This window comes from Pongo pygmaeus, chromosome 19 (assembly GCF_028885625.2).
Source record: "Pongo pygmaeus isolate AG05252 chromosome 19, NHGRI_mPonPyg2-v2.0_pri, whole genome shotgun sequence".
Classification (NCBI taxonomy): domain Eukaryota; kingdom Metazoa; phylum Chordata; class Mammalia; order Primates; family Hominidae; genus Pongo; species Pongo pygmaeus.
This window is the reverse complement of record NC_072392.2, coordinates 56,500,682-56,519,541: the sequence shown is the minus strand read 5'-3', so window position 1 is coordinate 56,519,541 and position 18,860 is coordinate 56,500,682. Positions and strand designations below refer to the sequence as shown.

General features: G+C 44.9%; 1 long non-coding RNA gene across 1 annotated transcript; it reads left to right on the top strand.

Annotated features, from left to right (window-relative positions):
* The first annotated feature begins 11,387 nt into the window (after nucleotides 1-11,387).
* LOC129017050 (uncharacterized) lies at nucleotides 11,388-16,298 on the top strand. Its single transcript, XR_008494993.2, has 3 exons — nucleotides 11,388-11,664; nucleotides 14,651-14,751; nucleotides 16,094-16,298. It is a non-coding gene; the product is annotated as an uncharacterized LOC129017050 (long non-coding RNA).
* The last annotated feature ends 2,562 nt before the right edge of the window (nucleotides 16,299-18,860 follow it).

The following is an 18,860-nucleotide window of genomic DNA, read 5'->3' as shown; positions in this document are numbered from 1 at the left end:
CCTGGGAAGCATAGGCAGACCCTGTCTCTAGAGAATAGTCAAAGAAATTAGCCAGGCATGGTGGTGTGTGCCTATAGTCCCATCTAGTCAGGAGGCTGAGGCAGGAGGATTGCTGGAGCCCATGAGTTCCAGGAAGCAGTGAGCCATGATTATACCACTGCACTCCAGCCTGGGTGACAGAGTGAGACTTTAGCTCTTAAAAAAAAATTGAGAAATGTAACGTGAGTAGAATCCTATTAACTAAATAATAATGTGAACTCTTATCTAAGGTTATTAAGGCTAGAATTATCCCATTTTTGCCTAACTTCTTGTACCTGTCCGAAGATCCCACCTTGGACTCACCCTCTGCCTTCAGCTCATGTCTCTTCAGCTTCCTCCAGATGGTCCAGCAAACACACACCTGGGCTGAATGGTAGAGCTGATTGCTCATACACAAGGGTAGACCGGTGGGCAGGGATTTTCAAACTTTTGCAGTAAATGAGTTTTCCATGGTGTTCTGGAGAGCACCATTTGAGAAACACTTTGACAGTGAATCTAGGCCTCAATATCCATCAGCTGCTCTAGCTTGAATTTTGTTCAAGCTCAGTGAAAACCTGCTCTGCCGGGTGCACGTGAAAGGGGCAAGGATGAGCAAGATGTAGATAAAGAAGACAGGACACAGGGGGTCTATCTAAGCTCTATCCCCTGCCTTCAGCACTGAGGGATGAAATCCAACTCAGGGAATGGTGGCCACGTGCTGGGCCAGCCCCGGGCTCTGAGGATCTGACAGTGAGTGACGCAGAGCCAGGCCTTGCCCTTGGGGAGCTCTCCAGCATACACCCCACTCTCCCCTCCCAGTGCCCTGCAAAGCAGGCATCAATGCCATTGTTAATGCACAGAGGAGGAACCTGACTGTTAGACCTGGGTTTTCCAGGGTTGCACGGCTCCTGGGAGACAGATGTGACCCTGAGGGCAGGGCACAGGCAGTGTAATGCCAGGATGGAATGAGCTGTGATCTGTGCCATGTAGAGGTGTGGGCCAAGGTGGGACTGACTGATGACCAGGTCAGCCAGGTTGCTGAAAACACTCTTGGGTCCTCACCTGCTGGTTCCCAGGAGTCTGGAGCTGCCAGGAGAGTGGTGGCAGGTCCCCCATCCTCAGCTGAGTGGGCCTGGATAGAACAGCAAGATGAGGGCACATTTCCCCGGCCATTCCCTCCAGGCACAGCTGTGACCTGCTCATTCCAATTTTGTGGAAATATTTCCACACACACAGAATTGCAAATAGCAGTGGACATGGTGAGAGGCGTTTGGACATGGGATAGGCAGGATTTTGGAGGCAGAGCCTACAGGGCTTGCCGATGGGTTAGCTACAGGGCTTGAGAGGGAATGGAGAATCTGGGATGATGTGTTCAAATCGGTCTGTTCGCTTCCTCCATGCCACGCCTGTGCTGGGCACTGGGAGAGACAGATGAGCACAGGAGCGCCAGGCTGGGGGAGGTGTGGGGGGAAGCCCAGAGTGTCTGGGCAGGGTAGGAAGCTCAGAGTGTCTACTGGGAGCTGAAGGCTTATGTCTACCTCAGTGCCATCCGCGTTCTCTGTATGAACAAGTACAGGCTGAGCTGCCTGGAGGAGGAGCAGCTGCTGTTGCTGGTGACCAGCACGTTCGGGAACGGAGACTGCTCTGGTAATGGAGAGGTGGTTGGCCTGAGGTCTGGATGGTCTAGGGGGTGATAGGGCACAGGAGGACCCAGGAAAGGGTCTGGGGGATGCAGGACATCCTACAGAGGGCGTTTGGGAGTCAGTGCTCAGGTCACTCCAGGTCACGCAGGTCATTTGCCGGCCTCTGTCATAATTATTGCCATATGAGAGTGCCACCTTTCCTATGACATAATTTAGATATTTCTGTGAATGGCCTACCTGTTTATATTTACAACTTCATGTTTAAAGGAAATTTGTATCACTCTCACAAATGGAAAGCCAGCAAAACATAAATTCAATGAAAACAAAATGAAGTCAATGAATTTTAGCTAGATACTATTCCCTGACCAAGGCCTGCTGGAGGTGGTACAACCAGGGTTGGAATTGAGATCTGCCAAGCTTCTGAGTTTATTCTGTTTCCCCCACACCAGGGTTCCTCAACACTGCATTACTGACATCAGGGGCCAGACAATTCTTTGTGATGGGGGCTGTCCTGCACCTGGCGGGATGTTTAGCAGCTTCTCTGGCCTCCACCCACTGGAAGCCAGGGGAATGCAGAAGAGGCTTGCTCATTCTCCCATTTAATGCTCAGGACAATATCTGACATAAATGTTATGTCTTTTATTTTATAAATGAAGAAAATGAGACTCAGAAAGGTTTAAGTGAGTCACCTAAGAACACACAGTCAGCAAGAGGTAGAACCCGAAACTGAACACAGGTGTCCACATGGGACAACAAAAAATGCAGTTTCCGGCTTCTTTTGAGTCTCTCATTTCAACAATTACCATCATCTGGATACGAGCTGAAGTACAGGAAATGTGGGGCTGAACTCTCCTCCCATCAGGCCTAGGAGCCCCAGACCAGAACCCCAGCCCAAGGTCTCCCAGTCAGGCCTGCTGGAGTGAGCTGGCATCCACACTAGTGTGGTTTCCCAAAGCTACAGGGATGCCAGTCTCACTGCTGATGAACAAAAGGAAGGGCATTTGCTTCTCCTGCAGGCTGCCAGGATTTAACAGAGATTCCTTTTCTTGCTCTCTTCTCCCGTAGCACAAAACAGGGTGCTCCATCCCCCTCAGTGTCCCAAGGCTTTGTTGCATGTTCTCTTTAAATTTCTCTCACTCTTGCAGTGCACCCTACCTGCGTCTCCCTGGCAACTTTTCTGCTCTATCCTCTCGACACCTGGATCACAAGAACACTTGTGAGGCCCCTTAACAAGCTACATCCCAAATTATCATTCCCCTTTGTCCTCAGCCAGTGCCCAGGTCCAACTCGCTCTCCTGGGGTGACTTTCTTTCCTGCCCAATATGGTTTCATCATCTGTAAATTGGGGATAATTAAAGCCTTAATCCTGATATTGGACTCTCAAAGCAGAAGTAGCAAGCTCAGCCAAGTCACTTAAACAAGAGGAGACGTTCCTTGTGAACCAAAAGGGCACTGGTCACAAGGGCCGCTCCTTCTTCTCTCAGGCCTCTCTAGCACGCCCTTGGCTCAAAGAAGAGACTCAGGCTGAGCTTCTGCACTGTCGGGATAACATAGGTACCTGGTCCTTGACCCTGAGACTTTAACAGTTTCCTCTTGTGGCTCAGTTCTACAGCTTCAGTGACACAATGTGGTGTTTGCTCAAAATGGCCTTTAATAGGTTAAGTTACTTCTCTGTCACTCTAAGTCTGTGTGGAACAGTTCTAAGTAAGAGACACTTATTCCTCTGATCCCAAGGAAGGGAGGAAAAGGCAATGACATTAACCATGTGTTGGACTTCAGCCACTGGAAAACCCTGGTGTTGGCTGCTGCCAATGCAACCTGGGATAGCATCACAAACATCAAGCGATGCCAGGAGGCCCTGCTTCATCCAGGGAGCAGGGAGTCAGGATAGGCATGCATACTTGTTCTTATTCAGCAGAGAGACTTCCTTTTTATCTATTTCTGGGTGAAAACCAGCGCTATTTCCCTGGTGACAGGGGCCTCAGCTAGGAACCATATAGGGTAGGATGCAACCCTATATGGTTTGAAATATCATGCTGGAGTTTGAAATGGTCATGCTGGACTGAAACACCTTGTGGGTCCTCAAATGATTATGAATTTCTGCCCTCAGGCACATAAGACCCCAGCAGAAGCAACCTGAGAGTGGACCTGAAACGGCATGGGTATGTGTGTCTGTTGGGGCATCATAGAGAAGGTTTGTATTCAATATGGACCTCAGGGCCACATTTACCTGACTCCAATCCCAGCACCGCCACTCACAAGCCTTGACTGTGAGCAAATCACTTATGTTCTCTGAGTTACAGCTCCCTTATTTCTCTAATGGGAATTGGATATCTCACTATAACCCTGCTTTTGTGCAACTGGCACACAAGAGTTGCTGGCTAAGTGTGAAAATCCCTTACTGACATCAGAGGCCTCTCCTTCTGTTTCCCTGCTGATCAACAGCTGTGGCCAAAAGCTGGCTTTAGCCAAAAGCTAAATTTTTGCAAGAATTTAATATAAATTTATATTAAATATAGAAACAAAAGGGCTAAATCATCCTGTGTTACAGGATCTTGGTTAATGCTAAGACCTCAAATGACCTGAGTCAATTACATAGTCTCTTTCTCTGCCAAGATGATTAAACAGTCCCTAAAATAAAGGCTATGGGTCTTGGGTTCTCCCAAAACTTTGAGAAATAAAGAGGGGGCCTCTATGCTGGGTTGTAACAATTGCACCTCTCACCTGATAGTGGCTTGTGGTGTCCCTGGAGTCTAAAAGCTACATGATGCTCCCTGGGAAGTGGCTGCTTTCTGACTGGTATGCTTGGATCTGTGCAATGGACAGTCATTGGTGGCCCAGAAATCTTTACTTATTTCAGGCTGGTCCAACTCCAAAAAAAAAAAAAAATGTCCACTCTACCCTTTTTCTCCTCTTCACTGAACTTCCCTTTCTCAGTTTCATGCTGAAACCCCAAGACTCACAAATATTACCTTCTCCTATGCCAACAAAATGCACAATGATGTCACCCCAAAGTCTTCCGGCCTCACCAGCCAATAGGAAGGAATGAAATTACATCTGAAATACACCATGGGCTGGCACTTCCTAAATGTAACATGACTATAGTATTCCACAACTATAACAATGCCATTTTTTCAGAAAAAATTTATACTTGTTCCATGGCTGGCAGATCTATGCAAACCTACCCTCAAAGTACAATGAAGCTGAGAGGCTGAAGAAAGAGGCTGACAAATCCTATCTCTTAGAAGGTAACATTTAATAGGGACTTACAAACAGAAGCCATGTCTGTGTCTCTGGTGGTGGAGAGATGAGATGGTGGATCCCTGCACCATTACCCTGCAGACCCAGGGCTGATATACCACAGGAAAAGGGTATACATGATTCAGAAGCGATGTGTAGGACAATTAAAGTATGATAACACCAAAGCTGTTTTGACCTAAGAGCAGAATTTATAGTAAGTATGTGCTCTTACGCAAGGAATAACACACAAACTAGAAATTTTATTTATTTATTTTTTGAGATGGAGTCTTGCTCTGTCACCCAGGCTGGAGTGCAGTGGCATGATCTCGGCTCACTGAAAGCTCTGCCTCCCAGATTCTCTTACACCATTCTCCTTCCTCAGCCTCCTGAGTAGCTGGGACTACAGGCGCCTGCCACCATGCCCAGCTAATTTTTTGTATTTTTAGTAGAGACAGGGTTTCACCATGTTAGCCAGGATGATCTCGATCTCCTGACCCTGTGATCTGCCCATCTCGGCCTCCCAAAGTGGTGGGATTACAGGCATGAGCCACGGCGCCCGGCCACAAACTGGAAATCTTAATGGCCTTCCTAGAGCAGAGGTTAATCTGAAGGCAACATGGCAGGTTAGCATCCAACATGGAGTTGCTTTGGCCTCCACATAGTGACTTCAAGAAATTAAGAATCCCCAAAAGTAGCCACTCTCTTTAGGAGTACAGTGGAGGGCGGCAGCAGTGGTGGTAGTGATGGTGTTGGTAGAAGAAGTTAGGCTGACTTGTCAAAGTCAGCCATTCTAACTGACTTTTGAATCATTAGATTCTCCAATGAGAATCTGCATTGTCTTAATTAGCTGCTGCAACAAAAGTAAATTGTCCCAAAGCTCAGTGGCTTGAAATAACAATCGTTCTCTGTTGCAGAAAGTCAGGGACTCCGAATGGAGGGACCAGCTGGAGCCGTGGCAGAGGAACATAAATTGTGAAGACTTCATGGACATTTATCAGTTCCCAAATAATACTTTTATAATTTCTTATGCCTGTCTTACTTTAATCTCTTAATCCTGTTATCTTTGTAAGCTGAGGATGTACATCACCTCAGGACCACTGTGATAATTGTGTTAACTGTACAAACTGGTTGTAAAACGTGTGTTTGAACAATATGAAATCAGTACACCTTGAAAAAGAACAGAATAACAGCGATTTTTAGGGAACAAGGGAAGACAACCATAAGGTCTGACTGCCTGTGGGGCGGGCAAAAAGACCCATATTTTTCTTCTTACAGAGAGCCTATAAATGGATGTGCAAGTAGGAAAGATATCGCTAAATTCTTTTCCTAGCAAGGAATATTAACATTAATACTCTGGGAAAGGAATGCATTCCTGGGGGGAGGTCTATAAAGGGCTGCTCTGGGAATGTGTGTCCTATGCGGTTGAGATAAGGACTGAAATATGCCCTGGTCTCCTGCAGTACCCTCAGGCTTATTAGGGTGGAGAAAAACCCGGCCCTGGTAAATTTATGGTCAGACCGGTTCTCTGCTCTTGAACCCTGTTTTCTGTTGTTTAAGATGTTTATCAAGACAATACAAGCACCACTGAACATAGACCCTTATCAGGAGTTCTGCTTTTGCCCTTGTCCTGTTTCCCCAGAAGCATGTGATCTTTGCTCTGCTTTTTGCCCTTTAAAGCATGTGATCTTTGTACCTACTCCCTGTTCATACACCCCCTCCCCTTTTGAAATCCTTAATAAAAACTTGCTGGTTTTGAGGCTTGGGCAGGCATCACAGTCCTACCAAAATGTGATGTCACCCCCGGCAGTCCTGCTATAAAATCCCTCTCTTTGTACTCTTTCTCTTTATTTCTCAGCCGGCTGATACTTATGGAAAATAGAAAGAACCAATGCTGAAATACTGGGGGCAGGTTCCCCCAGTAGTTCTCATGAATCTGTCAGTCAGCTAGGGGATCAGAAGGGGGTCAGCTGATCTGTTGGTCAGCTAGGGGGTTCAGAAACCCAAATCTTACTGGTTTAACTTGTTATCCCTTACTGCTTATCCCTGCCTGTGTGAAATCCAAAACTGGAGTACTTGAACAGCAAGCAGCTTTCCTCCAAGTGGTGATTCTGGGACCAGGCTCCTTCCGTCTTGTAGTCTTCACCAGCTTCAACATGTGGCTTCCAAGATAGCTTGCTTATGTGCTTCATGCCAGCAATAGGAAGAAGAGAGTGGAAGGCTGTGCATGGGCAGCAGGGGAGTTACGGGTCTCACACTGGAAGTGGAGTGCATCACCTCCGCTCATATTCCATTAGCTAGAACTCAATTGCATGGCTGTAGCAAACCAATGGCAAAGAAAGCTAGGAAATGTAAGCTACTGTGTCCTCAGAAAGAAGAAATGAGTCTGGTAAACAGCCAGCCAGCCTCTGCCACTCATATAGAGGCTTTCCTCCCCAACTGTGGCTCAAGTGAAAAAGACTGACCAGCTATTTGCCAAACTTAGTGGTCAAGCATTCCACAGAGTCATCCTCGTAACGTGAATGTTCTTCTGACCATTCAGAGCCTACGGAGCAGCAAAGCTGGTATTTAGAGCAGCTTTTGTAAAAGGAGAAATAAAAACTTAGATACAAAAGATACAAAAGATGGATCAACATTTCTGAGAACCTGTAATACAAGAAGGCTTGAGTTTTTTTTTCAAGTTGGAAAGAGGAAGTAAAATGTTATTATAATCAAATATGGGATTTTCCCTATATCTGAACATGCCAGGAGGCTTTTTACCCTAGGAAGTCTCTGCTTGTTAACATTTCAGATAGTGTGACTGAATGAGGAATTCTAGATAGTTCTGTGAAGATTGGGGGAAGAAGAAAAGAGGATGCCAGTCGTTGTTCCTAGGCCAAGACCCGAGCCCTGTAATATTAATATTTGGATCTAAAATCAGGTAAACAGGGGTGTATAAGGAAAAGTAATAAACAGTGTCATGTGAAGGAGAGAGCTTGGGATTTGAAATCAGAAAGACTTGGGGAATTAAGTTGTGTAAACCTGGGCAAGCTACTGTCTCTTCGTGTATGAAATGAAGACAACCTCTGAGAATGTTTTTGATCTTTAAAGGGGGTAGAGATAGGAGATCTGCATGTGGGGGGAGTAAAATCTGGCACACAGAAGGAACTGGCCCAGTGTATGCCAGTTCCTTTCTCCCTGCCCCATTTCTCTCTGTCATTCAAAGTGGCCACCATTCTTTAGAAGTCTTAATTATTAGGCAGAAGAAGCTGTTTCCCTTGGCTTAGAGAGCTTTTGTGAAAATACTTAATGCTAAACACAGGTCTATAGAATCCAGAAAGGTCAGCTTCCTATTGGGGCTTAAGCTTCCAAATACCTGTGTATGACCCAGGATGCACATGCTGGGAGGGAAGACATAAATCGTAGCCCATCTCTGACCATCTGTGTTGTCATCAAAGGAAACTTCCCCGAGCAACATGATGTTGGGTTAAATAACTTGTCCTCGGTAATGCAGCTACTAAGTTGGAGTCAGGATCTGAGTCCAGGCGATCTGGTTCCTGAGCTCAGATTCTTAGGCTTACCTGCTACACTATCTAGATCTGGTACAAGATGAAGAGGTGTAGGTGGAAGGATGCATGCCTATCGTGGTGTCCAGCTATCTCTTGCAGGCCCCTCCCAGAAACCCAGGTCTTGATCTCATGCTCTAATTTCAGAGCATACGGAGAAGTGGAGCTGATATTTGGAACAGTTGAGTACTCACAAGCCATTGCTGATAATGACCCTCTCATGTTTAAAGGCTCTCATTGGGAGCAGGAGCCCTTTGGGTGGTGAAAGTCGCCTGTAGACAATCGCTATGTTCTTTGTCACCTTGTGAGGAAAGTATATAAGATTGTGATTGTATTGACCCTCCCTTGCTAATGACTCTAGGCAGAATTGGTCACATACTAAGCTTCCTGACCTCCATATGGGAATCAGGAGCCCACAAAGAGCTATGGAAGTGACAGTAATACTAGCTTCAGCCTTGGAGTCTCTTCATGGTTCAGTTTACAATATCCAGCAGAATAAAATAGGAACACGTTCTGAGTTTTCTTTATCTTGAAATATTTCCTTAATGAAATGATACACTTTTGCATGAGCTGTCTGTAGCTGCCCTGCTCTAGGGAATAGAAAGACATGCATCCCCTTTCTCAGAAATTCACAAGAATAGTAGCTGCTAGTGTTGAGGGCTCTGTGCCAGGGGTATGTATGTGTACATATATTGTAATTTGGTCTGTCCAACATTGAAGTAGGAATTATACTCCCCACTTTACAGAAAAGAGAAGTGAGGCTCAGAAAGGGAAGTTAATTTTCCCAAGGTCACACAGCTAGCAAGTAGTGAAGCAGATGCAAACCAGACCTGTCACACTCTGGGGTCCTCACTCTCAGGCCACTGTGCTATACTCGGATCAGGCTTGTTTTCATAACCTCGAAGCGGCCTTAGTAAACAGCCAGCAATAAGGGCCACATGCTGTTCCTCAACTCACTTAAAACCGAAGTAACAGTTTTGGGTGGATGGCACCTACTTTTAATCTGATTGAGTACTCAGAAGCCTCTAGAGTGAGTTGCTTAGCTCAAAGCAGTTATTTTGTGCTAATGAAATTGTGATTCCAGGTGCCACACTAGATGAAGCAGAATTCTGTGACCTCGAAAGCTCATTTATCTGTACCCAGAGATGAGCCCAAATTATTTTCTAAGAATTTGGATGTAGCCTGACAGTAGTATGTACTAGTTTAGACCACTGTCTTTGGAGTTTGACTGTGGTTCTGCCATTTAACTATTATTTGGGGCTAGTTAAACTCTCTGTGGCTTAGTCTCCTCAACTGTAACATGGCAATAATAATGCCTGTCTGTATTGTAAACCATGTGACGTGCCTTCCTAATTACAATGGCTCTCTGAATTCTCCTCATCCTCCTAAAACACACATTATTGAGGATAATAAATGCCCATTATTGAGCGCTGAGGATGAAAGATCAGTAAGACCCCATGCTAGCCAGCAAGATACAGGAGAGAAATGTAAAATGATCATAATAATTAATTACAATATAGTCTGAGAAGTCCTATGACAAAATAAGTACTAAGAGAATGTTACTCTCCTAGGGGTGGAAGTTGAGGAAAGTTTTGGAGGTGACATTTAGGCTGGGCCTTGTTAGATAAGAAGGATTTGCAGAAAAGGTCAGTTGTTTGCCCAAACGACCTCTAACCAATAGCATTTCAGGAAGTGTGATACATGAAGTAGAACAGAGTGGGTATCTCTCTGTAACCTCAGAGTTAGGAACCAGAAGTGAAACATCATGTACTTTAGACTTACAAGTGAAGTCTAAAGTTGACTTCACTTTAGAAAGTGGCCCAGGGGGCCTATCACAAGGTTGCAAACTTGTCTCCCTACCCTCAACCAGCCCAGGTATCCTCCTTATCTCACATTATGTAAGGTATCTTGCGGGACACAGGACACATGGCCAAAAGTTATACATGTCTCCCCGCACCCTTGCCATTGGAGAGGGAAGAGGGCATATTTCTCCCTACCCCTGACACCACGCCCACTCCCCTGCAAAAAAAAAAAAAAAAGGGGAGTGTGTGTTTAAGAAAATCATTCATCTAGATTAGGAGTGCTACAAGGAGGGGGAAATGAAACCTCACTCCCCAGCTGGTTGGTTACTATGGTCCCGCCCCCACTCCCACCCCAGAGCTGCAGGATGAGAGATATCCTAGAAGAGTTTAATATGCATAACTTGAGTTTGGGTTCTCAGAAATGAAGCTGGATGAGACGAAGCAGAGCTTTATCTCAAGAAAATTACATAGCTCCTATAGGCAAAGACCATCACACCTGCCTAGGTGCCCAGCAACAGAATCAGACCAAGGCAGTGGGAGACTGAAGTCACCTCTCTACCACCAGTGGGTGATAAGGGAGCACCCCTGCCTGCTCTGTACTGCTTTTCCCTGCCCTCATTTCCAGAGGTGCTAGGCCTGGAAGTTGGGGGTGGGGGTGGGTGGGTGTGGTGGGTCGGGGGAAGAAGGGAAAGAGCAGACTGCACCCTTGCTACCTGGCACCTAGCTCCCAGACTGTAATTTCTCTTTGGGATTCTCTCATGCCTAGCCCATGCCTGGCCCAGAGCAGACATTCAATACTTATGTTGAAAATGAATGAGTGAATGAATATACATAATAAAAGTTAATACTCATTCCTCCACCCTCCCCACGCCAGCCCCTTTTTCTCAGTCACTCACAGCTTTTTTGATTTAGGAGTCTTTTTCATTATTTAATTTTTTTTTTTAATTTTGTAGAGACAGGGTCTTGCTCTTGTTACCCAGGCTGGTCTTGGACTCCTGGGCTCAAAGGATCCTCCTGCCTTGGCCTCCCAAAGTGCTGGGATTACAGATGTGAGGCACTGCACCTGGCCTGGTGTAGGAGTCTTATTTTTCTGCCAGAGGAGGGTGTTCCCTTGGCTCAGAGCCTTGCTTAGGTAATGTGGAAGGACCCAGGGTACACAGGGTGGGTGGCTGTTCTCCAGAAATGTCAGTTTCTGGGCAGGGCTTAGGTGTCTGCAGTCCCTAGTTCCACCCCGGCCTTGCATTCCAGCTCAGCGGGTGGAAGGTATAAATTTCAGCTGCTCTCAGCCCTGCTGTGTTTTTCCAAAGCCTTCCAACAGCAACATGAAGTTGGCAGCCTTCCTCCTCCTTGTGATCCTCATCATCTTCAGCCTAGAATTACAAGAGCTTCAGGCTGCAGTGAGACCGTTGCAGCTTTTGGGTGAGTCCAGGCAGAAGGTAGCCCTGTTCATTTTTCCTTGAATGAGGGGGCCAGAAAGTAGGACATCAGGGACCAGTGTGTGTGGGGAGGAGAGGGGAAGAAAGGAAAGAAGAAAAGGTCTTAAAGGGCCACAGCAGGGACCCTCCAACTGCCGCTACTCAGCTCCCCAGAGCAGAATCTCTTTTCTTCTACCTCCACTTTCCCGCACTCCTTTCCCTGGGTCACCGCTCCATTTGGACTCTCTGTACCTCCCCTCTTACTCCCTCATCAGCCACCCTCTGACTCCTGCCATCTCCCTCTCCATAAGCTTCTTCCTCTCTTGCTACAAATAAATTGGATCACCTAGAGTAAATATTTCCTGAATCATGTTAAATATTAACCATCTCAATCTCTTCTTTTCCTTTTACCAACATTCTCAAAGGAGTAATCTTAATTCTCTGCCCTTACTCCCCCGTAAGTCATTCCTTGACCCCTTGAAGACAGCCTACAGCCTCCATCCCTGCCCCATCACTCTCCTGAGACTTCTCTCCCAGATCCTGTGGACAGATCTCATGACTCCTCAGTCACCAAGTCTTTAACCTCTGTAGTGTCTGACACTGCTTGCCACCTCCTCAGTTCTCAAACTTTTTCTCCTGTATTATCCTTCATGGTATTTTATTCTTTTCTCTAAACATTATTGGATTCAGTTATTACTTTCCTCTCTTCTTTGCTCTCCTTCCCCCGCCATTAAACTGGTTGCCAAATACTGTCCATTCTCTGAGAGTGTCTCTCGCATATGTTCTTTCCTTCCCCTGCCATCTCCCATTGTCACGCAGTATTTCCAGCCCTGATGACATCACGTCTGGGCCATCCCAGGAGCCTCCTGATAGCTCTCCCTGCCCCTGTCTTTGTGCTGCAGTTTGCTTGCTTGTTGAATTCTGTTCCATTCTAGGCTCTCACACCAGAATAATCTTCCTAATTAAACAGCAATCACATCTCTCTCTTGATCTATCAAATGAAATCCAAACTCCTGAGGCCCTTGAGATCTGCCTCCCAACCCCCGTAACTTTATCCCCTGCTTACTTTTCCTGCTTCATTTCCAGCTGTTCCCTAACACTTGCCCAGCCCTCCATTTGCCACTCCTCCTGTGTTCCTTGTGTTTCAGGGTGAGGAGTGAAGTGGATGAGGTACCCAGGGTGCAAACATTAAATGGGTGCTCACCGCCAGCACTGTGCAAGTCACCTCACTTGCCTCACCCTAATCCCAGCCCTGTTGCATTTCCCCTTGTGAACTGTTGCTAGTAATTCTTTTTTCTTCTCCTCACAACACTCCACCCATGCCCCTCAGTTCCACCTTAAAAAGATTCCTGCACTTCACAACTCACCTTTTCTGATGAATCTAATTGGAAGTAATGTCATGTTCTCTGAGCCTTTTTTTTTGGCAGGATCTTGCTTTGTTGCCCAGATCAGAGTGCAGTGACACGATCATGGCTTACTGCAGCCTCAATCTCCTGGGCTCAAGTGATCCTCCTATCTCAGTTCCCCAAGTAGTTGGGACCACAGGCATGTGACACTAAGCCCAGCTAATTAAAAAAAAAAAAAAAATGTAGAGACTGGGTCTCACTGTATCACCCAGGCTGGTCTCAAATTTCTGTGCTCAAGCGATCCTTCCACTTCAGTCTCCCAAAGTGCTGGGATTACAGGCATTAGCAACCATGCCCAGCTGAGACTCTTTAATTCTTCAGCTATACCTCTCTTAGGATACTTGTTACATATTGCTTTGTTTTTAGTACTTTGAATATGTTTTATCCATATTGTTAGACTCTAAGCTTGTTTGTCTTACACCTTTGTATTTGCTGAATAATTTCCTCTGTTTTATACATAGTAAGAAATCAACATATACTTAATAAGTATATATTATTGACTTAATAAGTCAAACTGCTGTGAGTGGGGAAGAGGAATCTTCAGCCTATTCACCACAAATCAACAAAAGCTACGGGAAGCATGGGGGGATGGTACTGATTTTCTCTGAGGTCTGCAACTACATTGAAGATATCCCACCAGGTCCCCTTCTTACACCCCTCAGATACAGCTAATCAGTCCTAGCACTCTTTCTCTTTGAACCTGGACAAGGTGTCTGACCCTTCTCAACACAGCATCAGACAGCCACCTCTATTGACTGAAGTTGACATGGAGAATAAAACTCATTACCCCTGCTGAATCCAGGGGCCCCTTTTTACAGATGAGAAAAGTTCCAGAAAGACCCAGAGATATAATCAGGTAAAGAAATTCCTGCCAATAGCTGAGTAGCCAATCAAAGTACGGTACATATTCATCCAGAGTTCTGCGTATGTTTTCCTAAAAGCCTGTGCGATCTTAACCAACTCTTTTAACCTACTTCATTGGTCCTCAAAGAGCTTGATGTTCTGGGAACTTGGGAGCCTCCAATCAGGTCCAGAATGACTCCCTGAAATTTGGAGATATGCACTTATGTCAGGATGAGCTTCACCATGTGGGACAGCAGAAGGTGCTCAGACCGAGGGGCCAGGCAAATCTCAGTTGAATCTCACTTCTGTACCCACTGGCTAGCAAGTCACCTCTGTGAGCCCCAACTGCCACACCTGTAAAGTGGGCCTAGTAAGACTCACTGCATGGGGTGACTGCAAGGGACTCCCGATGGCACATAGTAAATGTGAGTCTCTTCTTCTCCACTCTATTCCCTGCAGAGTGGGGAAAGTGAAGACATTTAAGTGGGTTTCTCTGCTCTTCCCCTCCACAAACACAATTATCCCCATCTCTAAAGTTGGCCTTACTGTTTTGAGATTATGTGAATGCATTGCTTTTAACTAGAATATATAAGATGTTAATGATATTATTCTGCAAGTAATAAATCATATTACATATTGAATGAAAAGAAAAATGTAGAACTGACTTCTTAATCAAGGGCTGTTCTCCCTAGCATCTGTCCCAAAAGTACAGTTGTTTTCAGCACATCCGTTCTTCCATAGGTACCTGCGTCGAGCTCTGCACAGGTGACTGGGACTGCAACCCCGGAGACCACTGTGTCAGCAATGGGTGTGGCCATGAGTGTGCTGCAGAGTAAGGACAGGTAAAAACACCAGGCCCTCCCTGCTTTCCCAAACATTGTTCAGTCTAGGTAGGTTGTGCACTTGGCCTCAGTGGGACTTTCCAGAAATGAGTAGGACAGAAACCTACCTGTCTCCCTCTTCCCCCACCCTTCCCAAGAAAAAGATGCATCCATCACAGGCTGGTGGTTTCCACACCTTTAAAATAATTCCCTAACCCAGTATGCCCTGGAGAAAAATTGGACTATTTACTTAAGCAAAATGATAAAAATTACACGTAATCCCCCACTCCAAAACAATGTCTGCTTCACATTTTGGTGCATATTTTAAACATACACAAATATGTAATATTTATATAAAAATGAGATAATCTTGTGCCTATTTTTATTTTTTATTTCACTTAAAAGTAGCTACCAAACAACTTTTAATGTCAATACTAATGCTTCTATCCCATCATCTTTGGTAACCTATAGAAGTTCATCATCTATGCTCAGATACTTAGCAACCTTCAGTAATACATGTTTAAGATATTTCTTATTCTGATATTATGAATATGACTGTAACAAATACTAAATTGGCATACACACACTTATTAACTTCCTTGGGACAAATTCTAAGATGTAAAATTGATGACTAAAGAGTATATTCATTGGTCAGGTGCGGTGGCTCACGCCTGTAATCCCAGCACTTTGGGAGGCTGAAGCGGGCGGATCACGAGGTCAGGAGATCGAGACCATAATGGCTAACACAGTGAAACCCTGTCTCTACTAAAAATACAAAAAAAATTAGCCAGATGTGGTGGGGGCGCCTGTAGTCCCAGCTACTCAGGAGGCCGAGCCAGGAGAATGGCGTGAACCCGGGAGGTGGAGCTTGCAGTGAGCAGAGATCGCACCACTGCACTCCAGCCTGGGCAACAGAAGGAGACTCCATCTCAAAAAATAAAAATAAAAATAAAAATAAAAATAACGAGTATGTTCACTTTAACCCTGTGATGTACATTGCCATGTTGACTTATGAGAACCCCTTTTCTGTGAAAATATCTCAGGAGCCTCACAGGATAATTTATTTGTTTTCAGTAGCCATTAGTTGAAAAATGCATAATAAAAAGCTACCAGTTTTGATTATAAACTAAGTTGCACTAAACACAACAGAATCAGCATACACTTTAAATAAAAACCCTTTGTGTTCAGAATGTACTGTTTGGCCAATCCACCTGCAATCCTTGGACTGCTTAGGGGCTGGCTGGCTCTTTGCAGGTGTGATTGATTTCCCAAATTGGGAACGGTTGCCTCTTGATTGTATTCGGTGGATCCAGGTCCCCAAAACAGCAGGTCTCGGGCAAAATTTTTTTTGTCTTTTTCTCAGATGAAGAGTTATCTTAAGGATCATCTTTCTCTAAGATCGTCATCCCTTTCTGGAGTTCCTATCTTCCAAGATGTGACTGTCTGGAGTTCCTTGACTAGGAAGATGGATGAAAACAGCAAGCCTGTGGATGGAGACTATAGGGGATATGGGAGGCAGGGAAGAGGGGTTGTTTCTTTTAATAAAGCATCATTGTTAAAAGCACTCATACTATTTGAGTTATTTGGTTAAAGGTGAGGAGGAGGGGGAGTAGGACAGATGACATTTGCTGCGTACTGACTATCAACAAGGACCATGTTAAATTCTCCCCAGGCATTATCTAAGTAACCTTAACAACCTTTTGACTGCACTTCTTATCATCACCATTTGAGGACACTGAGGTTTGGAGCACACTCATATAGCAGGTAAGTGTCAGGGCCTAAACTATAATCTCATGTCGAATGCCACATAAGGCCTATGCATTATAGCATGGTGGTCAGGAGCCCTGACTCTGAATTTCAAACCCAGGCCCACCACATAGCCATATGGCCTTCAGTGAGAGTCTTCATCTTTCTGTGATTCAGTTTCTCATATATATAATAGTACCTCATGAAACTACAAAGATAAAAGAGGGTCACGTAAAGTGCTGACACATAGAAAGCATTCAGTAAGTGTTAACTACAATGATTATTAACACAGTAGTACCCCTAATCCATGGGGGATATGTTCCAAGACCCCCAGCGAATGCACAAAACCGTGGATAGTATCAAACTCTACCTATACTGCCGTGGATAGTATCAAACTCTACATATACTGCCGTGGATAGTATCAAACTCTCTATATATGTGTTCTGTCCTATAAATACATCCTTATGATAAAGCATAATTTATAAATTAGGCACAGTAAGAGATTAACAATAACTAATAATAAAATAGAACAAATATAACAATATGCCAGCATCACTACTCTTATGCCTTGAGACCATTATTAAGCAAAACAAAGGTTACTTGAACACAAGCACTGGGACAGTGGATCTCATAACTGAGATGGTTATTAAGTGACTAACGGGTGGGTAGCATATAAAGCGTGGATATGCTTGACTAAGGGATGATTCACATTCCAGGCAGAATGAAGTGGGATGGCACAAGATTTCATCACACTACTCAGAACAGCAGCAAGTTGAAATGTATGAATTGTTTATTTCTGGAATTTTCCATTTCGTTTTTTTTTTCTTTTTTTTTTGGACGGAGTTTTGCTTTGGTCACACAGGCTGGAGTGCAATGGCGCGATCTCGGCTCACTGCAATCTCTGCCTCCCAGGTTCAAGTGATTCTCCTGCCTCAGCCTCCCAAGTAGCTGAGATTACAGGCGTGTGCCACCACATCTGGCTAATTTTTGTATTTTTAGTAGAGATGGAGTTTCACCACGTTGGTCAGCTGGTGTCGAGTTCCTGACCTCCAGTGATCAGCCCGTCTCGGACTCCCAAAGTGCTGGGATTACAGGCATGAGACACTGCGCCCAGCGCATTTCATATTTTCATACTGTGATTGGCCACGGGTAATTGAAAAGGCTGAAAGTGAAGCTACTGATAAGGGGGGACTCCTATGTAATCACATAGATAGGCTGATGACCCTGAAACAGAACTCAAGGCCAATCTTCCTTCCTAGCCTCTCCTGGTTCAATGTGTAATCTGGATACCAAAATCAAGCTCCTCTCTTCTGGTTTTCCCCATTACAAAATGTGGGAGGTAAAAAACAATGGGTTTATAATTTCTTGTCTATGTTCTTCACAATCACAGCCAGCCTGGGCTGCAATCTGATTTCAACCAATTTGCTGCCTGTGCAGCCTTGACCAACCATTTATACTCTTTGGCACCATTTTCTCAACTGTAAAAGGGGGAAATAATATCTACCTCATTTGATGCTAAGACTTATAAAACTTTATAGTTTACAAAGCATTTTCACAAAAATCCCATTTGATTTTCACATCAACCAATGGCAAATAGGGGACCCTGAATAAAAAATTAGTGAATTCATTCATTCTGTTAACAAATATTGTGGGGCATCTATCACATCCCAGGGGCTGTGCTAGCCCTGGGATACAACAGTGAATGAGACAAACGGGATCTGTGCCTTCATAAAGTTAACATTCTAGAGGGGACAACAGATGATAAAGTCAGCAAATAAACAGGATAACTGCAGGTTATGGTAAATTTTCTGAAGGAAATAATCAAAGATGTGAATTACAGTGAAGTGGTGGTATGCAAGCCTATGTGAGTTAGGATGACCCAGACTCTCATGAAGGGATAAAAGTGGTCTTGAGAGGTTTCCACACATGAAAGGAGTGAAATTCCACTGAGGTTCCAGATCATCCGATGCAGAATCTAACAAAGGAAATGGCTGTGAATGTGCTTAGCACCCCTTAAAGCCCCTCAGTCACTGCAGGACTATGAAAATGCGGAGAATTGAGGAGGAGACAGAAGATTTTCTTGGAAGAGAGCTTTTGCCATGCTGTGTTTCCACAGTTTCAGGGTGGGAGGTGGGAGCAGGAGTGCTACTGTCTAAACTCAAGCCAATGCAGGGTGCCTTCAAAGGCCTCCCTCAGAGCTTGAGATACGTGTCCTTCAGTTGGTGATCACTGCAGAGTAGGGATGTCCATTTCCTTAAAGGAACCACACTAATTCACAAGGGTATATTCTACCGGAACTGAACAGACTGGCATCAGTATACTGTATTTTACAATTCCTGGGCCATTCCACCCTGAATAACACAATATGTAGGTCATCCATATTG